This window comes from Esox lucius, chromosome 11 (genome assembly GCF_011004845.1).
Source record: "Esox lucius isolate fEsoLuc1 chromosome 11, fEsoLuc1.pri, whole genome shotgun sequence".
Classification (NCBI taxonomy): Eukaryota; Metazoa; Chordata; class Actinopteri; order Esociformes; family Esocidae; genus Esox; species Esox lucius.
In genome coordinates, this window is record NC_047579.1 from 11,937,602 (window position 1) to 11,953,850 (window position 16,249).

The 16,249-nt window shown below is 42.0% G+C and overlaps 2 protein-coding genes and 1 long non-coding RNA gene across 8 annotated transcripts in view; 2 read left to right on the top strand and 1 right to left on the bottom strand.

The window, feature by feature from the left end:
• The window catches only part of LOC114840345 (NLR family CARD domain-containing protein 3-like), a 246,059-nt gene that overhangs the window by 199,414 nt on the left and 30,396 nt on the right, over nt 1-16,249 (top strand). The window lies entirely within an intron of this gene.
• Nucleotides 1-16,249, bottom strand: part of LOC114840365 (NACHT, LRR and PYD domains-containing protein 12-like) — a 360,864-nt gene that overhangs the window by 66,919 nt on the left and 277,696 nt on the right. The gene's annotated exons all lie outside the window — the stretch shown is intronic.
• Nucleotides 931-11,238, top strand: LOC114840383. Its single transcript, XR_004576515.1, has 3 exons — nt 931-986; nt 7,965-8,078; nt 11,199-11,238. It is a non-coding gene; the product is annotated as an uncharacterized LOC114840383 (long non-coding RNA).

Here is a 16,249-nt window from a genome sequence, read left to right on the forward strand (position 1 = left end):
TCACATCATGATTGGGACCTGGTGAGCACGACTATGGGAGACAAGACAATGGATGAGTCCAGGGTGAGTTCATGAAGGGACGGGAAACCAGGAGAACACGGCACAATGACCTTTACCATCACCGTACCGTGACAGTGAGGCATATGACCGTTACATCAAAAGCAGGACTTCTATGTACGACATCACGGAGTGCCTGGACTCAGCAATTACAACAGTAAATGATGTCATACCCGTGGTATACAGTCTTATACAGTTTTGTGTAATACGGTTTTATAAACCACGGCCAACAGCCTTTTAACCCTCCTGTTATGTTTCACGTCAAATTGACCCATTTAAACGCGTTTTATTTTATTTCTAAATAGTTAAAAGTATTTTTTCGGTATGAAACTTCTTCTGCTAGGCTTAATAAGTGTAATCAACATATACAATGAAGATGGTTCATTTCACCTCTTTGTAACCCCTCCTGCATGTTTATTACATAGATTCTGCTAGGCTTAATAAGTGTAATCAACATATAAAATGAAGGTGGTTCATTTCACCTCTTTGCAACCCCTCCTGCATGTTTATTACATGGATTCTGTTTGGCTTAATAAGTGTAATCAACATATAAAATGAAGATGGTTCATTTCACCTCTTTGCAACCCCCCTGCATGTTTATTACATGGCATTTGCAAGGCTTTGGATATATTTTTATAACCTTTCCCCTCTTTATAAAGTTCCATTACCTTGTTAAGCAGGTCTTTTGACAGTTATTTTCTGCTCCCTATGGCTCTGTATTTAGCCTGCTCAGTGCAACCATGTGAGAGCTAACAAACTCATTGACTATTTATACACAGACCGTAATAAAAACACTTACAACACTTCTAAATAGGGTGGGGTTAGTGATACTGCCTAGAATAGGGAAAGTGAAAGTAACTTTGTCTTCCTTATCCAGGAGCCATTTAGAAAACTTCTAGTGGAAAACGTGACTACTAAGAAGAAAATAAGTAAGTGTTTCAGAACAATAATCTAAAGTAATCAAAAGAACAGGCTAAGAGCCTGAATGTAGGAAGAGGCAGATTATTAGTTAGTAGAACTGGTACTTGCTCAATCAGCAATCAGTGGTTTCAAAGTGGAAAGTCATCTGTAACCCACAACTTGGATGTTATTAGTAAAACAGTGGATAAGCGGACAATATTTTAAATTAGTTTAGTGTTTTAATTGAAAAGTTTCTATATCCTGGTAAAAAAAAAAAACTGTTTCCTCAGCACAAACATACCAGGTTAAACTAATCATTATCAACAATCTTAGGTAGGTGTGCCTGCCATTTACACTACCATTGAACAATTTGTGGCCACTTAGAAATGTCCTTTTTCTTGAAAGAAAATGCATTTTTTCCCCTTTAAAATAACATTAAATTGATCAGAAATACTGTGATCAGAAATTGATCAACACTTAATGTTGTAAATGACTACTGGAACTGGAAACAGCATATTTTCAGTGTAATAATTGTTCCTTAACTACCAAGCTTGCTACTGGATTATCGTATAGTGTAAGAGCTGCCACCACCTTATTTTATACCGGTACGGTCTGGAGGTCAAAGGTTGTAACACACCACACCGTTTAGGAAAATACAATAGATTTTATTCTTAAATTTCATAAGACAACATAAGTATAAGATCAGGGGGTAGTCCACAAACAAGCGGGTCACAGCGGCATAACAAACAAGTTATGCTGCGTTTCACTGGTGCTTTACCCAGGGTCACACTGGTCATTTATGCTAATGTTGGCTCCAGACTTTCCTGTTTCCACTCTACATTTGGTACCAAGGACATAAGAAGGGGCTCGGGTGGGAGGAGTAAATTATCAACACTATTTAATTTTCCGGTTACAAAAATGAAAAGGCAATGTTTTTCTGGTAGTAAAATAAAATAAATAATAACGCCATGCTCAGTTTGTTTACAATAGAACTAATTTCTTCCTCAAACTCATGTAACTGGCTCCTTCTACACTCATAACACTGCAACTGTAAGCCAGTGTATTCATTATTTAGTTTTGTCAAAAGTCTCTCTCCCTTTAATAGAAGGATCTGGGAGAATTCTGAGGTAATTTGTTTTGTTAAAGGTTCTGCAGGCTGTGTCTCAGTCTCAGCACTCCGTTTTTCTATTGAGTCAATGGTATTGTACCAAACTCTTTCCAAACTCAGTCTTTGCTGTCTTGTACTCTAGTTTTATTTTCTTTATTTTATCAGGAATCTGTTTGTTAGATTGGATGAAAACCATTACGAGCCTAAAGACTAAGTAAATGATAGGCTACACATCGCCATTTGAATAGAATAAAAGTGTCGCGTTTTCACACCATATCACGCGTCAAGTCAGAGCCAGTACTACTCCTAACACAGCACCCACCCATACACACACCAGGACAACACCACATTTAAAGTCTGATTCAAAGATAACTTCCTGAATGACGAGACCCTCCCCCGGGGTCTGGGCGTATGTCACCATAACAACCAGGCTGTGTTGTTATGAAAGCACTTTGTAACACGTCCACCTCCCCCCAATTTGAGTACAGTTCAGTCACCTGTAACTTGTAGCTTAAACAATTGCTCAGCTGTTCGGTCTGCTCCCCACTAGTTACCCATTACAGTTACAGTATCTCACAAAAGTGAGTATACCCCTTACATTTTTGTAAATATTTGATTATCTTTTCATGTGACAACACTGAAGAAATGACACCTTGCTACAATGTAAAGTAGTGAGTGTACAGCTTGTATAACAGTGTAAATTTGCTTTCCCCTCAAAATAACACAACACACAGCCATTAATGTCTAAACCGCTGGCAACAAAAGTGAGAACACCCCTAATAGAAAATGTCCAAATTGGGCACTTTTGTGGGATACTGTAGGTCTGGAAACAATTGGCTACTGACACAAGTTTAGTTTTTTGGGCTGTTTACCAAAATATATTCAAGTTCCAGTTAAATAATGAATATTGGTTAAAGTGTCTCTCAGCTTTTATTCGAGGGTATTTTCACATCCAAATTGGAGGAAGGGTTTAGGAATTACAGCTCTATGTATCACCCTCTGTTTCAAGGGATCAAAAGTCATTGCACAATTGTCTCCAAAGCTGTTTCATTGACAGGTGTGGGCTATTCCTTTGTCATTTCTTCATCAATTAAACAGGTAAAAGGTCTGGAGTTGGTACCAGGTGTGGCATACGCATTTGGAAGATGTTGCTCCGAATCCACAACATGCGGTCAATGCAAATGAAACAGGCCATCCTGTTAGGCTGCAAAACAAAATCCATCAGAGAGATCTATTTGGACAGATGAAACTAAGGTCAACCTGTACCAGAATGATGGGATGAAAAAAGTATTGAAAAGGCTTGGAACAACTCATGATCCGAAGCGTACCATATCGCGGTGGAGGCAGTGTGATGCATGGCTTCCAATGGCACTGAGTCACTAGTGTTCATTGATGATGTGACAGAAGACAGATGCAGACGGATTAAATATGAAGTGTATAGGGATATATTGTCTGCTCAGATTCAGCCAAATTCAGCAAAGTTGATTGGGAGGCACTTCACTTTACAGATGGACAGTGACCCAAAACATACTGCGAAAGCAACCCAAGAGTTTTTTACGGCAAAGAAGCGGAATATTCTGCAATGGCCGAGGCAATCACCTGATCACAACCCGATCGAGCATGCATTCAACTTGCTGAAGGCAAAACTTAAGGCAGAAAAACCCACGAACAAACAACAACTGAAGACAGTTGCAATAAAGGCCTGGCAAAGCATCACAAAAGGAAGAAATCCCAGGTTTGGTGATGTACATGTGTTCCAGACTTCAAGCAGTCATTGCCTGTAAAGGATTCCCGACAAAGTATTAAAAATGAACATTTCATTCATGATTGTGTTAATTTGTCCAATTACATTTGAGTCCCTGAAATAAGGGGACTGTGTATGAGAATGGTTGCAATTCCTCAACGTTTCATTTGAATTCAATCTGAAAGTCTCCACTTTAATTGCATCTTGGTTGTTTCATTTCATATCCATTGTGGCGGCATACAGAACCAAAATGATGAACATTGTGTCCGTGCCTAAATATTACTGGACCTAACTGTGTATATGGCAATTTTATCAATCAGAACTCTTTTAGAAGGAAGTACAGAGACGAAATACTCTTGGCACAAATTAACCCCCCCCCCCCCCCCCCCCCACATGGGTAACCTCATCAACTCTAGGAGCAGACTCACAGCACCTGGACAAACAACAGAGACACTGAAGGGTTATACAGATGGGCAGATTTACGATTAACCCTATAATCTGCGGGTGCCGGTCAAGGATGCCCCCTAGGACAAATACCAAATCCCTGTCAGCATCTCTAACTAGTAACTCATTCATTCTCACATCCAAACAATGGGACAAACAGTAAGAATGCATCAGGTTTCAGAAATTCCACAACAGCGTACAGAAGCCCATTATCAGCAACCATCAGTCCTGTGTTCCAATGGGACGTTGTGTTTCCTAATCCGTGTTCATCATTTAAAAAGGCTAATTGATCATCGGAAAACCATTTTGCGATTATGTTAACACTGCTGAAAACTGTTGTGCTAAACCAAGAAGCAATAAAACTGGCCTTCTTCAGACTAGTTAAGTATCTTTCTTCTGAAACTCATCAGTCTATTCTAGTTCTGAGAAATGAAGGCTATTCTATGAAAGAAACTGTCAAGAAACTGAAGATCTCGTACAACGATGTGTTGTTCATAGACACTGGACAGAGGAAGAACTCTGCCTAGAAGGTTGTTATGACTGTGGTTATTTGAAGGTAAATTACGTCTTTACTAATATCCCCATTAAAATAGGAAATTCCACACCCCTGTCATAAAACAGTTCCGTGGCCACTTATTATTAATGAATGTTTGGCTGATCTTTGCTGGGTTTGCAATGTATTTTTGGTTTTGTGAAGAGAATTCTTTGCCATTTATTTTTCCCGATGACACTGTTTCAGATACTGGAATGAGTTTGTCTTGCTGCATGTGTCGTGGAAAACCCAAGTCCACAACGAATAAAACAAAGAGCACTTCAACTCAGAAACTTGTGAATCCAATCGACTTTAATGAAAGATCATACAAGAATGACAGACATTAAAGCCAGGTCCTTCTGCAGATACACCCCCTCCTTACTGAGCTCAGGACCGTGGCTTTTATACAAAACCTCCTGTTCTTTTTCACGTTTAAGCTTGCGCTTGTTACTCTGATCATTCATTTCGCTATTCACCAATCGTAGTCACAAAACAATTTCTGAGTTATACAGCCAATTACTCATAAATTACAGCCAATTAGCCAAATGCTCCTTATAACAGCACTCTCTCCGCATGTATTTAGCCGCTCCTGGCTTGTACACCTCTAAGCACACAACTTCTCCTTCCTTCTCACACTTCGGGCACACTGACCTTTTAAAGATCTCCACACTCACACACTCGGGTACCCTTTCAGACGCTCATCTTTCATACATTCATTCGTCATATTCGTTTTCACACTTTTTCATACAGAAATCTGTCTTTTATCACTCCCAATCTTTCACATACATTTACACAGGCCTTTTCACAAACATATATTGATACAATGCATATATAGATTACTTAACACACAAAACCCTAATCTTTCTCATACACTCTCACAGACCTAGTTAACCGCCTCAACCAGCTCTGTGTATCTCATTGGTACCCGCACATGTCTACAGGGTTTCTGTCACTCTCCCGATGGGAGGAATGACCCCTTCCGACCGTATCTCTTACACACCTAGACACCCAACCGCGGGTTTGTCTTACCCCTGCCAGTTGCTGTCAACACCCACTCCCACAGGCCACCTTACTAGGCAGTGCTTTTTCCACAGACACCCGCAGGCTGTCACTGAGGCTACTGTATCAAGCCGTGAGCTGATCGCACACACGCGCCAGCCAGCCGTCACCCCAGCTACCTTACCAAAGTACTCTGTGCGCACCAACCCGCAGGTTTTTAACCTGTGCTGTCTCCCCGGGACAGGCACTCATACCCAACACCTGCCGGCCCTTTCGACCGCCCCAGGCGTTCTATCTAACAGCAGTCGCCGGTCCTTCTCTCCCGTCCTTCCTTAACTGCACCTGCCGGACCTCTCGTCCGCCCCAGGATTTCTATCTAATATCAGCCGCCGGCCCTTCTCTTTCTCTGTCCGTCCTTGGCTACACCTGCCGGACCTCTTGTCCGCCCCAGGAATTTTATCAAATAACAGCCTATTTACAATGTTATAACATGTAATGAATTGGATCCAAAAGTTCCACGTGCCTTTAACAAAACTGTATTCTCTCAAGGTTCATTAAATTTGGGAAGACCAGTGCTAGATGTCCCACCATAGAGTCATGTGATCTGAATTACACAAACATTTTAACTAAAAGCAAAATTGCTTACCTTTGTTGTGGCCACCGTTTGTGTAACTCAGTCCAATTCCTCCCAGGCAGTTCAGTCAGGCACCTCTGTCTCTGTCCAACTCCTGGCTGGCTCGCCAATTATGTTGTGGAAAACCCAAGTCCACAACGAATAAAACAAAGAGCACTTCAACTCAGGAACATGTGAATCCAATAGACTTTAATGAAAGATCATACAAGAATGACAGACATTAAAGCCAGTTCCTTCTGCAGATACACCCCCTCCTTACTGAGCTCAGGACCGTGGCTTTTATACAAAAACTTCTACCCAGAACGCCATCTGACCATCTTTGGAGAGTCCCCTGAGGTGGGGCCCTCTCCCTTGCTCTCTGTATGTTCTTAATTAAGATGTGCTTACTCTTGACAAACTTATGGTTCATGTTTGGGTCGCCCCTCCAATGAACTCATCACAGTTTTAAATTTTCAGGTTTGCATCTGTCCGTGTACAGGACATGTACAGTACTCCTCATATTAGGGAGTCTTTCTATGGTGACCCCTGGGTCAAAATGCACATCATGGTAAGGGCTCGGCTCACTGTTCAGCTGCGCGTGTGGGTGGACTAGATCATGTAGGGAGTCGCTGCTGATATATCTGGGCTTCACATAAATAACATTTCTTAATGTTTCATAGGCTTAAACCTTATCATGCATAATGATATATTCATAATACGTGGGGTTATAACCATCTTATAGAAATTCCCTCACACATGTTGTTCCAACCACCATCTTACAGGTTGCGGTTCAGAGTTCCTGCAGAGCTAATAGAGTCTCCCGACCCATGGGTGTTGGTATTTTTTAGGGTTATAGCTAATACCTTCGATAGCTATGGGGCCGTCACAGAATTGGGATATTTTAAGAATAGAATAGTCTTCTGATCATTTTCATCAGCTTTTTCATGTAGGAGAGAAAATTATGGTTTTGGTTGTCAGTTTTACTTACTTTCAATAAATTGGGATGAGTGAGAGGCATGATCAGAACAATGTGTTGTATAGTTTGACCGATTTGTGACATAGAGTTGGACATTTAAATTGTAAATGTTAATTGTCTTGAAATGGCAAAACAGTGGAGGACGAGTTGTCAGAGTGCTTGTAGATGTTTGACTGACACGATTGTGCCGTTTGCCTGCCAGGATCCAACCTTTTTAATAATAATCCTAATTATTTTTACGTAGGCAAACAGATTCTCTAATCAAGTTCTAATAAATTGTATACAACTAAGAATATGATTATAGAGAGGATGGCACAGCAGTAAAATAATTATTTTGATTGAATAATAATTTTTCTGCGGTTTAGAAATCGCACACTTTCAAATCGCGATTTTATTATGTTTTCAATAAATTGTGCAGCCCTATCAATTGCTGATAGTTGAAGAAAGATCTACATGTTGTTATTGATGGCTATTTGTTTTCTCAAGCTAATGGGTCATTATGTTTAGTTTAATTCAGATAACTTAAAAAATGTTACAGTATGTATCTTGATCCAGGAAGTGTGTAATTCTCTCTTTGTTATGTGTTTAAAGGTCTGTGCTGAGGAGGGGAATTACTTTGCAAGTGAGTCTATTTGGGGAAAGAGAAGAGGAGTTTGCTGCCTATAAAATGAGTGTCTCTGATGACCATGACATGAAGGCTAAGAGGTGAGATGATTCATTTAAAATGCAACTGGAGAAAAACTCTCCTCACTTGGTTTTAAATAACAATGTCAGCAAATCATGAGTTTACAGTAAATCAATCAGGCAGGTGCAGTTACTCTTAAAAAATGAACAGTATGTTCCCCTGTCAGAGTTTAGAGTAAATAAATGAAGTTATGTTTGTCCCTGATGTTTTGAAGCCCAATCCTCCTGGGGAAAACAGCCTCCCCTGTGCCCAGCTGTGTGTCCATGAAAAGTGACGGGTCAATGAATCAACCTATTATGTTTGATGATGAAACAGCTTATTAGCCAGTAATATGCTTAATAATATCTACTAACTTCCTAGGAATAATCATAAGAATTGAGCAATTGCTAGCAAGACAAAAGATGAACTTTTCCATGCCAGAAACAGTCACAATATGACCGTATACACTTTTAGTTAAGGCTTACTATACCATAACTACTGCATGTTGTAGCCAGCAAATGTGTTTGTCCTAACCCCAAAACGTAATTCATAATGCGTACTTGGCTTTGCCTGTGAGTAGACACGAACACAGGACCTCTAGTTCACAAGTCCACTTCTCTAACCACTAGGCTATTTAAGGTAGGTGGGTCAGTTGGATGGAGGGTCAGTCGGTCGTAGTTGTGGCAGTGTGTCAGCTTGGTGAAACATGCTTCTAGGAAAAGTCTCAATCTTTTAACTATCCTGTAACGTTTGTTGAGATGTTGAGACAAGGAAAGTTCATAATAGAGAATTTCATATCATGAAATTGTGAGGGGATAAAATATTATGGTGAAAACTGGTAGAAAAACTCAAACACTTCAGCCAAAAGCACAATTATATTTGTAACTGACTGACCTTGATCAGTATGTGTTCATCAAGGACGGCAAGCAGTATTTTATATTGAAATATAATGATAATAAAATCCTATTTTGCCTACTCTAAAGGTGTGGCGTGTGTGTGTGTTGTTTCTTTATTCTATCTCAGTGGTTGTGACAGTGCGTCATGGGGATGTACTTGTGGAACTTGTCACTCACTGTGCATAATGTTACTGTAGTGAAAATTGTCCAGGGATATTTCTGGCCAAAACAAGAAATAATAGTGCAGTTGTCATGTTGTTGTTGTTTTTCATGTTGTTTTGCATTATAATATCAAATACAGACCTGCCAACCTGTATTCATTTTGCGTAACATGAACACAGTTTCAAACTCTGAGTACACTGATATGATGTGAAGCTGGATAATAGTGAATTTGAAGAAAACAAATGTATTAATTATTAATTAAATATGACTGCACCATCAATGTTAATATGTTCAGACAGCTGGTCTGTCTTTGTTTTCACTGGTAATAACCACACCATCAATGTTAATATGTTCAGACAACAGCTGGTCTGTCTTTGTTTTCACTGGTAATAACCACACCATCCATGTTTCTACTACTGAACAAGTGTATCTGTGTAGCCTATCTAGAGTGACTACATATGACCCTTAAAATGAGCACAATTGACTAGCAAGAAAATCTGCCGTGTGGTGGTAGTTAGTTCAGTGTGGTGGTAGTTAGATAAGTGTGGTGGTAGTTAGTTCAGTGTGGTGGTAGTTAGTTCAGTGTGGTGGTAGTTAGTTCAGTGTGGTGGTAGTTAGATAAGTGTGGTGGTAGTTAGTTCAGTGTGGTGGTAGTTAGTTCAGTGTGGTGGTAGTTAGTTCAGTGTGGTGGTAGTCCGTTCAGTGTGGTGGTAGTTAGTTCAGTGTGGTGGTAGTTAGTTCAGTGTGGTGGTAGTTAGTTCAGTGTGGTGGTAGTTAGTTCAGTGTGGTGGTAGTTAGTTCAGTGTGGTGGTAGTCTGTTCAGTGTGGTGGTAGTTAGTTCAGTGTGGTGGTAGTTAGTACAGTGTGGTGGTAGTCTGTTCAGTGTGGTGGTAGTTAGTTCAGTGTGGTGGTAGTTAGTTCAGTGTGGTGGTAGTTAGTTCAGTGTGGTGGTAGTTAGTTCAGTGTGGTGGTAGTTAGTTCAGTGTGGTGGTAGTTAGTTCAGTGTGGTGGTAGTTAGTTCAGTGTGGTGGTAGTTAGGTCAGTGTGGTGGTAGTTAGTTCAGTGTGGTGGTAGTTAGTTCAGTGTGGTGGTAGTTAGTTCAGTGTTGTGGTAATTAGGTCAGTGTGGTGGTAGTTAGAACAGTGTGGTGGTAGTTAGTTAAGTGTGGTGGTTGTTAGTTCAGTGTTGTGGTAATTAGGTCAGTGTGGTGGTAGTTAGAACAGTGTGGTGGTAGTTAGTTAAGTGTGGTGGTAGTTAGTTCAGTGTGGTGGTAGATAGTTCAGTGTGGTGGTAGTTAGATCAGTGTGGTGCTGGTTAGTTCAGTGTGGTGGTAGATAGTTCAATGTGGTGGTAGTTAGGTCAGTGTGGTGGTAGTTAGTTCAGTGTGGTGGTAGTTAGGTCAGTGTGGTGGTAGTTAGTTCAGTGTGGTGGTAGTTAGTTCAGTGTGGTGGTAGTTAGTTCAGTGTGGTGGTAGATAGTTCAGTGTGGTGGTAGTTAGATCAGTGTGGTGCTGGTTAGTTCAGTGTGGTGGTAGTTAGTTCAGTGTGGTGGTAGTCTGTTCAGTGTGGTGGTAGTTAGTTCAGTGTTGTGGTAGTTAGTACAGTGTGGTGGTAGTTAGTTCAGTGTTGTGGTAGTTAGTACAGTGTGGTGGTAGTTAGCTCAGTGTGGTGGTAGTTTGTTCAGTGTTGTGGTAGTTTGTTCAGTGTTGTGGTAGTAAGTACAGTGTGGTGGTAGTTAGCTCAGTGTGGTGGTAGTTAGTTCAGTGTGGTGGTAGTTAGTTCAGTGTTGTGGTAGTTAGTTCAGTGTGGTGGTAGTTAGCTCAGTATTGTGGTAGTTAGTTCAGTGTGGTGGTAGTTAGCTCAGTGTTGTGGTAGTTAGTTCAGTGTGGTGGTAGTTAGCTCAGTGTTGTGGTAGTTAGGACACTGAGTGTGGTGTGTGTGTGGAGAGGGTTGTGTGTAATGTTTGTGTGGTAGTTTGTGTTGCAGATATGTTTAAGGTGTGTGTGTGTGTGTGTGTGAGAGAGAGTGTGGTTGTTTGTGTGTGTGTGTGTAAGACAGGTTGTGAATCAGTGAATGACAGTCTGCTCCTCTGCTTCTTCCACAGTATGGATCATGGTGGAGAGTGGAGGTTGAAATCAGGACCGAAGAAATGTAAGTGATTTATTATACAGAACACATATACAGCTGGGGTGTCTTTGTGTGTGTGTTTGTGTGTGCGTGTGTGTGTGTGTGTTTGTGTGTCTGTGTGTGTTTGTGTGTACATGTCTGTGTGTGTAAGTTTGTGCATATTTGTTTCATTCTGCATGTGTGTATATAATATGAATAATGATGATGTGTAATATTGTGTCTTGGTCTCGTCCATCAGATGTCTGTGATCTCACACTGGACCCAAACGCAGTAAACAGAAACCTCTCTCTGTCTGAGGAGAACAGAAAGGTGACATGGAGGAGAGAGGAGCAGCTGTATCCTGATCACCCAGAGAGATTTGAGGACTTGACGCAGGTGTTGTGTAGAGAGGGTCTGTCTGGACGCTGTTACTGGGAGGTAGAGTGGAGTGGGAGAGGGGCTGGGATAGGAGTGACATATAAAGCAATCAACAGGAGAGGATATGGTGATGACTGTAGGCTTGGATACAATGACAAGTCCTGGAGTCTGGAATGTGATGATGACTGCTACTCTGTCAGGCACAATAATAAGAGAACTGTCCTACCTGTCACCTCCTCAGACTCCCACAGAGTAGGAGTGTATCTGGACTGGCCAGCCGGCACTCTGTCCTTCTACAGGGTCTCCTCTGATACACTGACCCACCTGTACACATTCAACACCACATTCACTGAGCCCCTCTATCCAGGGTTTGGGGTTCATTATTCTGACTCCTCTGTGTCTTTGTGTCAGATGGTCCCTGTGTCAAACACAACATGATGTTTCACTCTAATCATGGTCATGTTCAGTAGGACACCGTAGCACACAGGTGTCAAACCGGTTCCACGGAGGGCCGAGTGTCTGCAGGTTTTCGCTCTCACCTTGTACCTGATTGATTAATTAGTTCACTAATTGGTTAATTTCTACCCCCACCTGGTTGTTCAGGTCTGACCTGGGAACCAATTTAAAGGAAAACCCAAAGACCTGCAGACACTCGGCCCTCCGTGGAACCGGTTTGACACCCCTGCCGTAGCATATCCAGTTCAGACAGGAAATCTGAGTGTTTATTGGTCAGTGACATATCAGCTGATGTTTTGGATTCCTCCAATCACAATATTAGATTTCATACTGACTATTTAATCATCATGTTACTCCCTCAGTCAGATGTGTTGATGGTCTTACTAACATGTGAACCCATCGCCCCTACCTCCACCTGTCACCCACCCACCACCCCTACCTCCACCTGTTACCCACCACCACCCCTACCTCCATCTGTTACCCACCACCACCCCTACCTCCACCTGTTACCCACCCACCACCCCTACCTCCACCTGTTACCCACCCACCACCCCTACCTCCACCTGTTACCCACCACCACCCCTACCTCCACCTGTTACCCACCACCACCCCTACCTCCACCTGTTACCCACCACCACCCCTACCTCCACCTGTTACCCACCACCACCCCTACCTCCACCTGTTACCCACCACCACCCCTACCTCCACCTGTTACCCACCCACCACCCCTACCTCCACCTGTCACCCACCACCACCCATACCTCCACCTGTTACCCACCACCACCCCTACCTCCACCTGTTACCCACCACCCCTACCTCCACCTGTTACCCACCACCACCCCTACCTCCACCTGTTACCCACCACCCCTACCTCCACCTGTTACCCACCACCACCCCTACCTCCAACACTGACCTACCTGTACACGTTCAACACCACATTTACTGAGCCCCTCTATCCAGGGTTTTATGTTCATTCTGACTCCTCTGTGTCAGATGGTCCCTGTGTCAAACACAACATGATGTTTAACTCTAATCATGGTCATGTTCAGTAGGACACCATAGTAAATCACTGATAATAACGCTCTAGTAGTAAGTAAATATATCATTTGATTGTAAATATTCCTGGTTAAACTCCACTGAAGATGTAACTTGTAAACTAGATTCAATGAATTTCAATGTCCCAGATTTGACAGAATAAAAAAGGTGTTTTAAAACAGATTATTTAGGATTGTGTTTTATATATTGTTTGTGTGTGTGTGTGTGTGTGTGTGTATGTGTGTGGACAGTTAGAATGCAGTAAATAGTTTGCTAAACACCAATGGATAACCTTCAGGCCCTTCTACGCCTTCAGAAAAGGCCTACAAATAAGAATAAATAATAATCAATGTCATAATACTAATAATTAAGTATTCAATAAAATATATATTTTTTATTTCTATCTCCTTCAATTTAATACAATACATTTAATACATTTTCTCTCATCTATGTTTTAAGTTAAGCTTACTTTCATGTTAATGTCCTGAAAATGTTATCCAATCAGAATCGTCTGTCTCTATAGGCTCTGTGCACAAGCGTATGGACGAAGTTCCACTTTAGCCAGATGTTGGCATATCAGTTTCCGGTTTACTTAAGGCGATCACCCGCGTCGCCCAAAATTTCAGTTTTTAGCTGATGTCTCCAAGACTTGCCTAAAATAAGCATTAGTGATGTCCATCAAATTGTTGATGCCTGGTCCCCTGCTCCAACAAGCAAGCGGAAAATGGGATTCAAACTCTATGTATCGAGTTATCTGCACAACTACGAGGGTAAGTAGTTTACTGTGGTGTAAGCTAGTTAGCGACGTGTTCCTTTTTAGTGTAGTATTAGGCAGGACAATAGAACGCCTAAAAAATCACCCTAGCCTCAAATACGGCAAAAGAACGCTGGCTGAGCTGGAACGCTAGCGCGTCCCTATAGCAAGTGAATTGAAACTAACCTTCGTTCAGCCTCTTCTAACCTGAATTAAGCTTAAAATTCCATAGCCTCAAAAAAGCACCAAAACAGGTCTCCTCTTTCATTTTACTACTGTAACCTCATTTCACAATGAAACTGAAAAATAACAACTGGCATAGGAAGTAAACATCTTGTCCTATATGATATTAATTGTGCTTAAACCTGCGTTACGTGGAAGTATACAAAAAAATTGCCTTTTCTGGCTATTTGTAGTCTAGCGTTTGAAGTCATTGAATGGCACAAACCATATTTTATTAAAAAGAGGACATTCTCCTGATTAAAATGATGCCCCACTTGTACCTTGAAACTTAAATGAGTCACGTACATTATATATATATATTTCTTTTTTCCTGTACAACAGCATCACTCATCTTGTTGTGAGTTTAGGTGTTTACTAATGCGGATGAGTATTAGTAAGTAAACCGGAAACTGCAATGCAGATTTCTAGACAAAAGCCGAAGTTCGTTACTATGCTGATGCACAGAGTCTATTAAGGCCCGGTTAGCTGGTTATTGGTTAGGACTTCACAAATCCTGGGGAAGGCCAGGCTATGTGTTTTGGTGCGGTGAGTGACGGGCAAATCGACCAATCACGCTTTGATTTCAAGTTGGCGGGAAAAAAACTAAAGATCGTAGGCCTTCATGAAGTCCAAATCTCTGCCGAGTGGTGAGAGCGGTTGAGAGACAGAGTTAAATGGCGGAAGACGAGAGTGACGTTTTTGGCTAGCTTGATAGCTTCGCCTTTTTCAAGGAGGCCTTTCACAGAAAAACTTGAAATAATAAAAAACGGAAGACCAATTCCAGAACTGGAATGAAGAGAATAGGAAAGGTATTTCAAGACCGAAAATGATCACCGATATCCATGGATGACAGGCTGTAAGAAAACAAACAGGCTGTACTGCTGGAGTTGTTTACTTTTTCCAACTGACAAGTCATCCGCCTGGAAAATCAGCCTTACAAATCTGATAAAGTCAGCCCACCGACATCAAGATTCTGCAGCACACCTGCAAGCGACGGTCAGTTTTAAAACTTTTGGGGACACAAAAGTTGATCTTCAGCAAGATGAGCAGCGCTGTTATCATACTACGGCCCACAACAACAAGGTCAGGCAAAACAGAGAGATCCTGAAACGTCTCATCGATGTCATCACATTTCTTGGAAAGCAAGAGCTGGCATTTCAAGGACATGATGAGAGTAAAGATTCGGAAAACAAGGGGAACTACTTGGAGTTGCTGGAGTTTTTGGCGGGGTATGACAGCCCTCTGCGCTGTCATCTGGGTTCGGCCACTGTTCTCATCGGCGCCTCCAGCTAAATTCAGAATGAGCTGATTGAATCAGTGGCAGATGTAACGACCGAAGCATTGAGGGAGGAGGTGAGGAACACGCCTTTTGTCTCCGTTATGGTAGACGAGACAACTGACGTAAGCAACACCGCTCAGATGTCATATGTCCTGCGTTACACCACTGACGGTGGGGTGAAGGAGAGGTTTTTCCAGGTTGGTGATGTCAGTGGTGGTGTCAGTGGTGGTGTCAGTGGTGGTGTCAGTGGTGATATCAGTGGTGATAAACGCGCAGAAGCCTTAGCTGGTCAAGTTTTTGAGTTTCTGCAGGACTGTGCCTTCACCAATAAGGTTATTGCCCAGTGTTACGGGTGTAAAATAAAGCAAAAAATACAACAAGCACTCTTCGTTCCCTGTTATGCGCATTCTCTGAACCTGGTCATGTCTCAAAGTGCTGCTAATATCAGTGCAAAAAAGTGCTAAACAAACTCTCCCACCCAAGTGGCCTCGCAGCCAAAGTCAGCCAAACGCACAAAACTCCTGGAAGAAATATGCCAGTGAAGACTGCCCAGAGTGACTCCAACACGGTGGAATTTTTCATCACGTTTGGTTTGCACTGTGAATGAGCGGAGAGAAGAACTCTTGGAGCTCTTTGAATTCATAGTTGACAACCACAATGATTTAATGATGATGCTGTACACAGTGCTGATGGATACACTGCACTGCTGACTGGCTTCCAGTTCTGCTTTCTCCTCGCCACATTCAACTCTGTGTTGGCATACTCTGACGTGCTCTTTGGGATCCTGCAGAATAAGGATCCAGTTCTGTTGGTCCAGCATCCAGGACTTTTGCAGCACCGCAGAGAGAGAAAAGGCCAAATTTGACTCCATCTATGAGGACACTGTGTGAGAAGTCAGGGTTCCCAGCGGGAAGGGCCTGTTATA